At 34.4% G+C, this 9,301-nt stretch overlaps 1 protein-coding gene across 1 annotated transcript in view; it reads right to left on the reverse strand.

Annotated features, from left to right (window-relative positions):
• The window catches only part of LOC110448378 (cadherin-23-like), a 35,981-nt gene extending 30,470 nt beyond the window's left edge, over window positions 1-5,511 (reverse strand). Inside the window, exon 1 of the mRNA XM_021494575.1 lies at window positions 5,109-5,511. The gene's annotated coding sequence lies outside the window, so the exon portion shown is untranslated. The remainder of the gene's footprint in view (window positions 1-5,108) is intronic.
• Window positions 5,512-9,301: the final 3,790 nt, after the last annotated feature.

The raw sequence follows: 9,301 nt of genomic DNA on the forward strand, positions 1-9,301 counted from the left end.
GCGCTATATAAATGACAGCGTCTCCAAGTCCCAAGTTAGACAAAGCGATTGGCAGAAAGTGTGGCTAAAAGATCTGTCGAACGAAATAGCAATGTCTTACTGACCTATATTCCCCACTACATCGAACAATAAACGTGATTTGCTTTTCTTATATTATCTCATATAATGTTTTTTTACTTCAGGTTTAAATGAAGAGGTTAAACATGTTTTACATCATAACTAGGTCAGAGTGACCTCTGTTTTTTTCAATCCATTTAAAAGGAAATGAAGATTTCTGATAATAGTTTCCTTGCATTTTAATAAAGGTTGAATTAACAAAATATGTGCAGCTACAGTGACCCATTTACGCAAAGTTGATGGACCATTGAACATAAAAATCGAAATAATTTCATCGTGTAATATTCCACGGTTCCTGTTCAACTCTTTTATTTACGGCTCATACATTCTCAACACTGAGTGTTGAAGGCGGATATCATAACATTGAATAAATAGATAAATAAATAATAATAATATAAAAAATTGAATTGACAGGGTCGATTTGTATTAAACTGTACTCAGTGTTACATCAAGTTGTTACTTTGTTAATTGGTATTTGAAAATTATTGATAAGTGTTAATATTAATGCTAAAAATATTATCGGGGTATGAAACGAATAATTCTGCCTTGATTCATACTCCGAAGAAAATAATTAAAACAATATGCTCTAAGATCCATCCCTCCTGATTGTGGGCAACATTTCACATGTTTCGAAAATTATAAAAGGAAACCAACAAAATCGATTTCAAAACATAATAAATTAACACTTTTGCAGTAACCCTTAGCAGGGAATCAGAATGGTGTTACCATTAAGTCAAACAACTTTTAAGGTCCGAGTATTTAGGAAATTCATTAAGTTACCTTAGATTGACATAGAATTGGTAACGTTTATATTGACTGTACGTAATGTGTCAAAGGTAAAAATAAATTGGACCCATGTAATGAAAATTGATGTATCCTGATAAAGTCAGACCTGGTAGAGCTTACTTCAGCCAATTCCTCGACTATTTAGTGTTCGATTGAGGTGGTTCGATCTGAAATATGCGTAACCCTTCCTGAAAAGGAACCCATGCCAATAATGAAAAATAATCGTTCAGATTTTGACATGGACAATAATACAAACCCATGTTATCTCAACTCTGCTTTTGCCGAATCGATTTTTAGATAAATGCACAACATGGTGCCTCCGACCCGTGTACATTATAGCCCTTATCGCAGGTGTCAAACCAAAGTCTTAAAAGGGGTATATTTCACTCTGTTTAGAAAAACAAATACCGATTAGGCAGCTTTATGTCCTCTTGTTTTGTTGTTCAATCAATAATATTCTTCTGAATTTGTATAAAATGTTTGGACAATGAGTCAATGTGTTTTTTCGTTCTTTGTTTATTGAAATACCGAAACCTGATTCTGAATTGTCTTTCTCATAAACATCTCTTCAATCAATACCTCAATGTAGACGCTTGTTATGAAATTGACATAATGCGAGTTAGATTTGTTCAAACGACGATGCAATTAATTTCCCGAATATTTGATATCTATAAAGAAAAAAAGAGTTGATAAATTCATCTCCAATAAAAAAATTAAATGAAGTAGAGAGTCAGTTTCATCTACTATTTAACAAGATTAGAACATTCTTGTAGATATTAATTGCATTTAAAAAAAAATTGTGTGTACAATAGTGGTACAACGTCGTCATACCAGTACGTTTGTTTCATTAAATAATAATAACATTATACAACATTTGATATAACGCTCTATCTAGCGAGAATAAGCCACTCTTAAGCGCTTTACAGTATATATATATACTATGACCTCACAATACCTGTTTTCAAAATAAACAGTCTCCTGATGAACGGGGAATCAACCCGACAAAGGCCTAGAGACGCTATCTCTGTCTTTTGTTCTATTTTTTATATTTAATTCCAACACAAGGACTTCTCAATGTTTTCTTTATATATATATATATATATATATGGGGCAAAGAAGTAATTCCAACAGTGTGGATAAGTTACAAGAAGATAGAATTGATATAGTATAATTGAAAATATAGCTATCATATAAAACCAATAGTCCCCTCGGCTAAAGACAGCCGAAGGCAGCAATCAAGCTGGGAGCATTGCGGACAAGGAACGCTGATGTAGAGGACCTATTCTTGCGCAAGATGCACTGTCATTTAAGTGAGTCAACGAGAGATATCAAAAACGTGGAACATGTGCATTTGGAAATCTGGCCCGGTAAATGTGAAAAATCTCCAATCTGCTACGGAATGTCTCATTAGTCGCCTCTCAATACTGCGATGAATCTAAGTCACAGCAGGGGGCCCCCCCGTCTATATTACTTCTTTGACCCAGATATATATATATACATATATATATATATATACAACTTATACAATCAATGCAATTAGCATATACAGTAATCAAAGCCGATTTTAGGAATTCGCAGGAGCTGCCTTATCAGGCGATAACTACTAGTTCTATGCCACTTGGCTAATATCTCCTATGTGTGTATGCCTGCTTGTGTGTTGGAGATGTATTGTTTAATAATCTAATTTAACGGATTGGCCAGATTAATGAGCAAAAAAGTATTTAAAGTGTTTAAACTCCTAAGGATCACGAAAACATTTTCCCGGATAAAAGGGTCCGATAAATAATCTTCATTATTAACAATTACGAAATATTGCTCATCTCCTTGGGTTGACACTATTGTTAATTGTTACTGAATTATCTTGATTTATTTTGCATTTTGAGGACCTGTCTTCATAACAAAAAGTTTTAAAAGGAGTATGATATTACAATTACATCAAATTTAAGTCACCTGTTATTTCCATATTGCAACTTCATTTTAGCTCCTGTAGCGTGTCATTCAAAACAGTGAAACTGATTGTTAATTAGATTAGAGCAATTCTAACGAGATTTTGTTTCTTCCCCGCCTGCCTTACACAGAATTTTTCGTGTTTTTTTTTTTAACTTTAAACACATATCATGTATGAATCTTTAAACAATATCGTTAAAAATACAACCTTATCACAAAATATGCGTCAAATCATGACACTTAAGATATGCATGCGCAGACACAATGTTTATAACTTAACTTTTGTATCTTGTGGTGGAGAGATAACGCCTTGTTTAATGTTACAGGTGGTATGTAATATGCACCTGCATAGAACACAACTTCATACCAGTTCACAGCACTATCTACAGTGACACAACCAAGCACACCTGAACTCTTGTTCTGCATGCAGACTAAGTTTTTATCGTTTTACAGAACTCACTGTTGTTCTTTGCAGTGACAGAACCAAGCACACATACAAACCTGTTCAGCGTAACTCTTAGGTTAATATCGTTTTACAAGCCTGTTCTGTATACAGCTTAAGTTAATATCGTTTTACCAGCCTGTTCTGTATACAGCTTAGGTTAATATCGTTTTACAAGCCTGTTCTGTATACAGCTTAAGTTAATATCGTTTTACAGAACTCAATTCACTGACAGAACCAAACACACCTAAAAAGTTGTTCTGTATGCAACTTAATTGCATGCTGTTTTGCAGAATTATCTGTGGTGGCAGAAACAAACATGATGACGTTACAGGATTGAAATTGATTGATGTTGTTTATGTACTTTTATTGTAGGATGACACAGGAAACATTGAAACTCCTTTCAGTTACAAAACAAACCAGCACCATATTAAGTATTGTTTCTTTTGTTATTAAATATAGTTGTATGTCAGTAAACAGCATACATTGTAATAGTAAGTCTGTACTCATTTATTTAACAAATCTATTTCAGGTGACAGTATTTGAAATATATCTGATGACCAAATCTGATAATATGAAATTGAGTTGAGTGTACAGTGCCTTTATTGGCCATTCACAACAAACAAAACATATTTCGATTCAAAAACAAATTCATGAATAATACTGACTCGGTGTAACTTCTTTAAAAAAAAAGCAGGTTACATTAACTTTATGACGTCAGTTCAATTGTTACGTCACCATGCTCCCTGACAAATAGGTCCTTTTTCTCCAGGCGATTTTTCAAGTCTTATGTAATCACTAATGATACAACGTACACAATTCTTAAGTATCTAATATAACAATTTAGAACTTTGAATTTCGATGAATATGTGGTAATATTGACCTGAAATAACTGATATTGACCTCCTCTTTGTCTCGGTCAATATCACTTTCTCATGTTGATATAACCATATATTCACCTCATAAAAGTCCATAACTGATAAGTATACGAACAACAATCGCACAGACATGCATCGAAACAGGAGCTAATGGCATTTCAGGTCAAATGACAGCATTTTAAATGTACTATTGATTTTCCGAATTCGATTCTTTCTGATAAGAAATACTGTAACGGCATTAGTTAAGTAAATATGGACACATTTCTGTTACAAATTAGATATAAGTGATATTGATTTTTTTTTATTGTTATTTATTATTTATCATTAAGCAATGTGTGGTGTTAAAATGTGTGCTTTTATACCAAAGCTTAGCTGTTCAGTTTGGTAATTAGAATATGTCGAATATCAGATATAAATCATAAATAATAAACAGTGCACACGTGTAGTATTGAATCAGGAACCAACCATGACAGACAGCGTCATCAGTAATGAAATTCCCAAAAGGGAAATCGGCATTTGTCTTCGGAAATAGACAAACGTAATTCGACTGCCTGTGTGTGATATAACAAGTACAAACTTAACAGCACAACAAAAAATAGAGATTTTTTTTCAATATTAAAACAATCAAATTGTTCATTTTATAGTTTGAGATTTTCAAACCGTTATTGGAAAGTGATTTTAAACTGAAGTCATCGTTATCAAAAACATATTCTTTAATGTTGGTGAGATAAATGTCTTATTAAGGTTATAGCTTCCTTTCCAAACAAAGATAACAATTTGAACCATTCATGTTCGATAAGAAAGTCGGGTGTTTTACACTTGTTGAGAAAATTTAGTCAAAATTTTGTCACAATGATTCGAATCTTAACAACATGATTTTGCGTTCCGTGCACATTTCGAGTAATCGTTATAATGAAACGTATAAATGGAACCCTTACCTTTTTTGACAGAAAACACATTCAGGATAACATCCAATGAAAGCTTGTTACAAATGTCCCGTATAACTGTCCACCATCCTTGAGTGTACTAAATTATCAAGGCTCCGTTTGTGAACAGCGGAGGTGCAGATAGCATGAAAGTCTCTTGTGTATTTGTTTGTGTGTTAAACGTCTCTGATATGACGGATTCCTGTGGTACCATTAACGTACAAAGGGTAGGTATACCAGTGAACCCAGTGTCAGTGCTACAGTTGTTGGCTGTACCCCGATCAGAATCAATAGAACCCTAGGGAGAGAAAAGGAAGTCCCTTGTGTCGCCTTGTCGTTCCTACGTTGATAACAAAGTCAATACATACACACCGTTAGGGCTTATCACCGCGTTATCCATTTGCTATACAGACAGTACAAGATAACGACTCGGGAACCACAGGTAAAAATCCTTATGGTACAAGGCATGCCAACAGAACCCGAGTAATAAAATAAATATAACAAACAAGGTAGATAACACCACAAGGAGAAGAAATAGGACTTAAATGTCTGGACAATTGGCTAATAAATAAGCTTGTGTAGACATATTGATAAAGATGACAAGTTTAGCTGTTGTTATAATTTACAGATGTTACATAGTATACAGAGAAATATTACGCTTTGCCGTCTTCATTTTTTTACACTCCAGATCAGTCAGTGATGTCAGTATACTGTAATCATGAAATCTTTCGCGTGTGGAAATATTCGCGTCGTGATTTATTAAACTGATCGTGTTTACAATGGTTCTTAAATCTATATGGATCTATGGATATTTTCGCGCTAATTTACTCAAAACAAAAAGATATTATCAAAGAACTGTGAAAATGGAAACGTGTTTTTTGAAAGAAGAAACCTTGAGATTGCAAAACGTTACTTCCGGTACATACTTTTCGTTTTTCTTTTCGATTTTTTTTATAAATAGATTTTCCATTTTATTGCCTCTTAAAATGGATCAGATAAACAGACCTTCTTAGTCTTCGCACAGTATAACAACAATAATATTAAAGCGTTGGTTTGACGTCACCGAATAAATACATTCAAGGATATAGCAACAAGCATAATATGAAATAACATTAGTAAGAAATTATGAATAATCTATATTGATTCGCTAATGATTTGTTTGAACACAACTCTAAATTTGGTAGATAAATCGTTAACACTGATAATTCGTTTAATAATCAATTGTAAAATTCGAAACTCTTTCATGTGAAAATGTTCCCGTTATTGTTTTTTAAGCTGATCGCGGTGTGAAATTATTCATATTGGCAATAGTCCTCCTGAAAGTTATCTTTATAATCATAAATTTATATTCGTGTGTTTAAATTTTCGCGTGATTTACCCAACGCGGAAAATGCGGGCATTCCCGCACCTATCAGTAATTCATTGATCAATTGTCGACCAAACAATCGTAATAAACATTCTCTTAATGTTTCATAAGATTGCTGATTGTCAAACTTCTCAATCTAACTGGATCATGAAAACAATCTCGATTATATAAAGATTTTTTTTTTTAAATTTCTATTTGGAATTTGTTCTGTTAGGATATTAAAGTTATCTTAGTCTGATATTACCATGTTATACTACTATAAACTTGTACTGAGGTTGATACAATTACTTATCAACCCGCGGAAGATGAAATTCCTCGCGTCTAATTGATCCCACTAATTGTATACTTGTCTGCCAACCTTTCATAACTACAAATGTACAATGATGTACACTCAATGTGTATAAACGGTAAGCTAGGTTTCACTTATTTTAATTGATGACTCATAAATAAATTAAATTCTTAAAGTAAATTATCCTCAGGCACAATATATTTCCATTCAGTGCTAAGTGGTCCGATGTTGCCGTTTCCTCGGGGTCCATCGCCTACCGATTATAGACGTATACTGTAAAAGTGGTAATTCTCGCGTTTAAAAATATTCGCGTCGTGACCTTTTCAACTGATTACGGTGTGGCAAAGTGTTCGTTTTGACTCTTTGAACACTGTGTGGCAATGTTCTCGTTGTTACTCTTTAAACTGATTGTGGTGTGTCAATATTCGCGTTGTTACTCTTTGAACTGATTGTGGTGTGTCAATATTCGCGTTGTTACTCTTTGAACTGATTGTGGTGTGTCAATATTCGCGTTGTTACTCTTTGAACTGATTGTGGTGTGTCAATATTCGCGTTGTTACTCTTTGAACTGATTGTGGTGTGTCAATATTCGCGTTGTTACTCTTTGAACTGATTGTGGTGTGTCAATATTCGCGTTGTTACTCTTTGAACTGATTGTGGTGTGTCAATATTCGCGTTGTTACTCTTTGAACTGATTGTGGTGTGTCAATATTCGCGTTGTTACTCTTTGAACTGATTGTGGTGTGTCAATATTCGCGTTGTTACTCTTTGAACTGATTGTGGTGTGTCAATATTCGCGTTGTTACTCTTTGAACTGATTGTGGTGTGTCAATATTCGCGTTGTTACTCTTTAAACTGATTGCGGTGTGGCATTATAAGCGTTGTTATTCTTTGAACTGATTGATGTGTGGCAATATTCGTGTTGTAACTCTTTAAACTCATTGCAGTGTGGAAATGTTCGTGTTGTAACTCTTTAAACTCATTGCAGTGTGGAATTGTTCGTGTTGTTTAACTTTAATCTGATTGCGGTGTGGCAATGTTCTCTTTGTTACTTTTTAAACTGAATGCGGTGTGGCAATATTCGCATTGTTACTCTTTTTTTCTGATTGCGGTATGGCAATATTCGCGTTGTTACTCTTTTTCTGATTGCGGTATGGCAATATTCGCTATGTTAGTCTTTTTTTCTGATTGCGGCGTGGCAATATTCGCGTTGGTACTCTTTTAAATGATTGCGGTGCGTCAATATTACCATTGTTACTCTTTGGACTGATTGTAGTGTGTCACTATTATCATTGTTACTTTTTGAACTGGTTGCGGTGTGGAAATATATACGTTTAGAAATGTTCGCGGTGTTACTCTTTGAACTGATTGCGGTGAGACAATGATCGCGTTGTTACTCTTTCAAATGATTGTGGTGTGGAAATGTTCGTGTTGTAACTCTTTAAACTCATTGCAGTGTGAAAACATTCGTGTTGTTTGCCTTTAAACTGATTGTGGTGTGGCAATATTCGCGTTGAAACTCTTTGAACTGATTGTGGAGTGGACATGTACGTGTTGTTACTCTTTAAACTGTTCGCAGTGTGGTAAAGTTCGCATTGTTAGTCTTTAAACTGATTGCGGTGTGGCAATATTCGCGTTGTTACTTTTTAAACTGATTGCGGTGTGGCAATATTCGCGTTGTTACTCTTTTTTCTGATTGCGGTATGGCAATATTAGCGTTGTTACTCTTTTTTCTGATTGCGGTGTGGCAATGTTCTTGTTGTTACTCTTTAAACTGATTGCGATGTTGCACTGTTCGCGTTGTTAGTCTTTAAAGTGATCGCGGTGTGGCAAATTTCGCGTTGTTAGTCTTTAAACTGATTGCGATTTGGCAATTTTCGCGTTGTTACTCTTTGAACTGATTGTGGTGAGACAATGATCGCGTTGTTACTCTTTGAACTGATTGTGGAGTGAAAATGTTCGCGTTGTTTGCCTTTAAACTGATTGTGGAGTGGCAATATTCGCGTTGATACTATTTAAACTCATTGCAGTGTGGAAATGTTCGTGTTGTTAGTCTTTAAACTCATTGCAGTATAGCAATGTTCACGTTGACAATGGTTCTGAAATCTATATCTGTCATACATCTAAAATCTATGTAATCTATAAATACATAGTCGCGTGAGGATATGCCTCGCTCATTCCGTTCACACGAAAAAACGCAAGGATTTCCACACCGCGAAAAATTCCTTTTCCACAGTATTAGGTAGAACAGATCAACTGTTGAATGAGGGATTGCATTTGTCTGAAATATCCATTATCAGGAAATGTATACAAAAGAAATGCATATTTGCTATCAAATGCTGACGAGGTATTTGAAACATTTAATATTCCACTGAGAAAATGAAAGTCGATACCATTGTTACGGCGCGATCATGTCGATGTTCTTCACAAACAGGTTTCTTTTGAATAGTGAGACGGTTGGCCGGTGCTTGAGGTTATACTTTTAAAGTTAGTACGTATTTTACATTTTACAGTATGTCAAAGGTAACGGGATTTGTTACCAAAAATAAA

This window comes from Mizuhopecten yessoensis, unplaced genomic scaffold, assembly GCF_002113885.1.
Source record: "Mizuhopecten yessoensis strain PY_sf001 unplaced genomic scaffold, ASM211388v2 scaffold4025, whole genome shotgun sequence".
Taxonomy (NCBI): domain Eukaryota; kingdom Metazoa; phylum Mollusca; class Bivalvia; order Pectinida; family Pectinidae; genus Mizuhopecten; species Mizuhopecten yessoensis.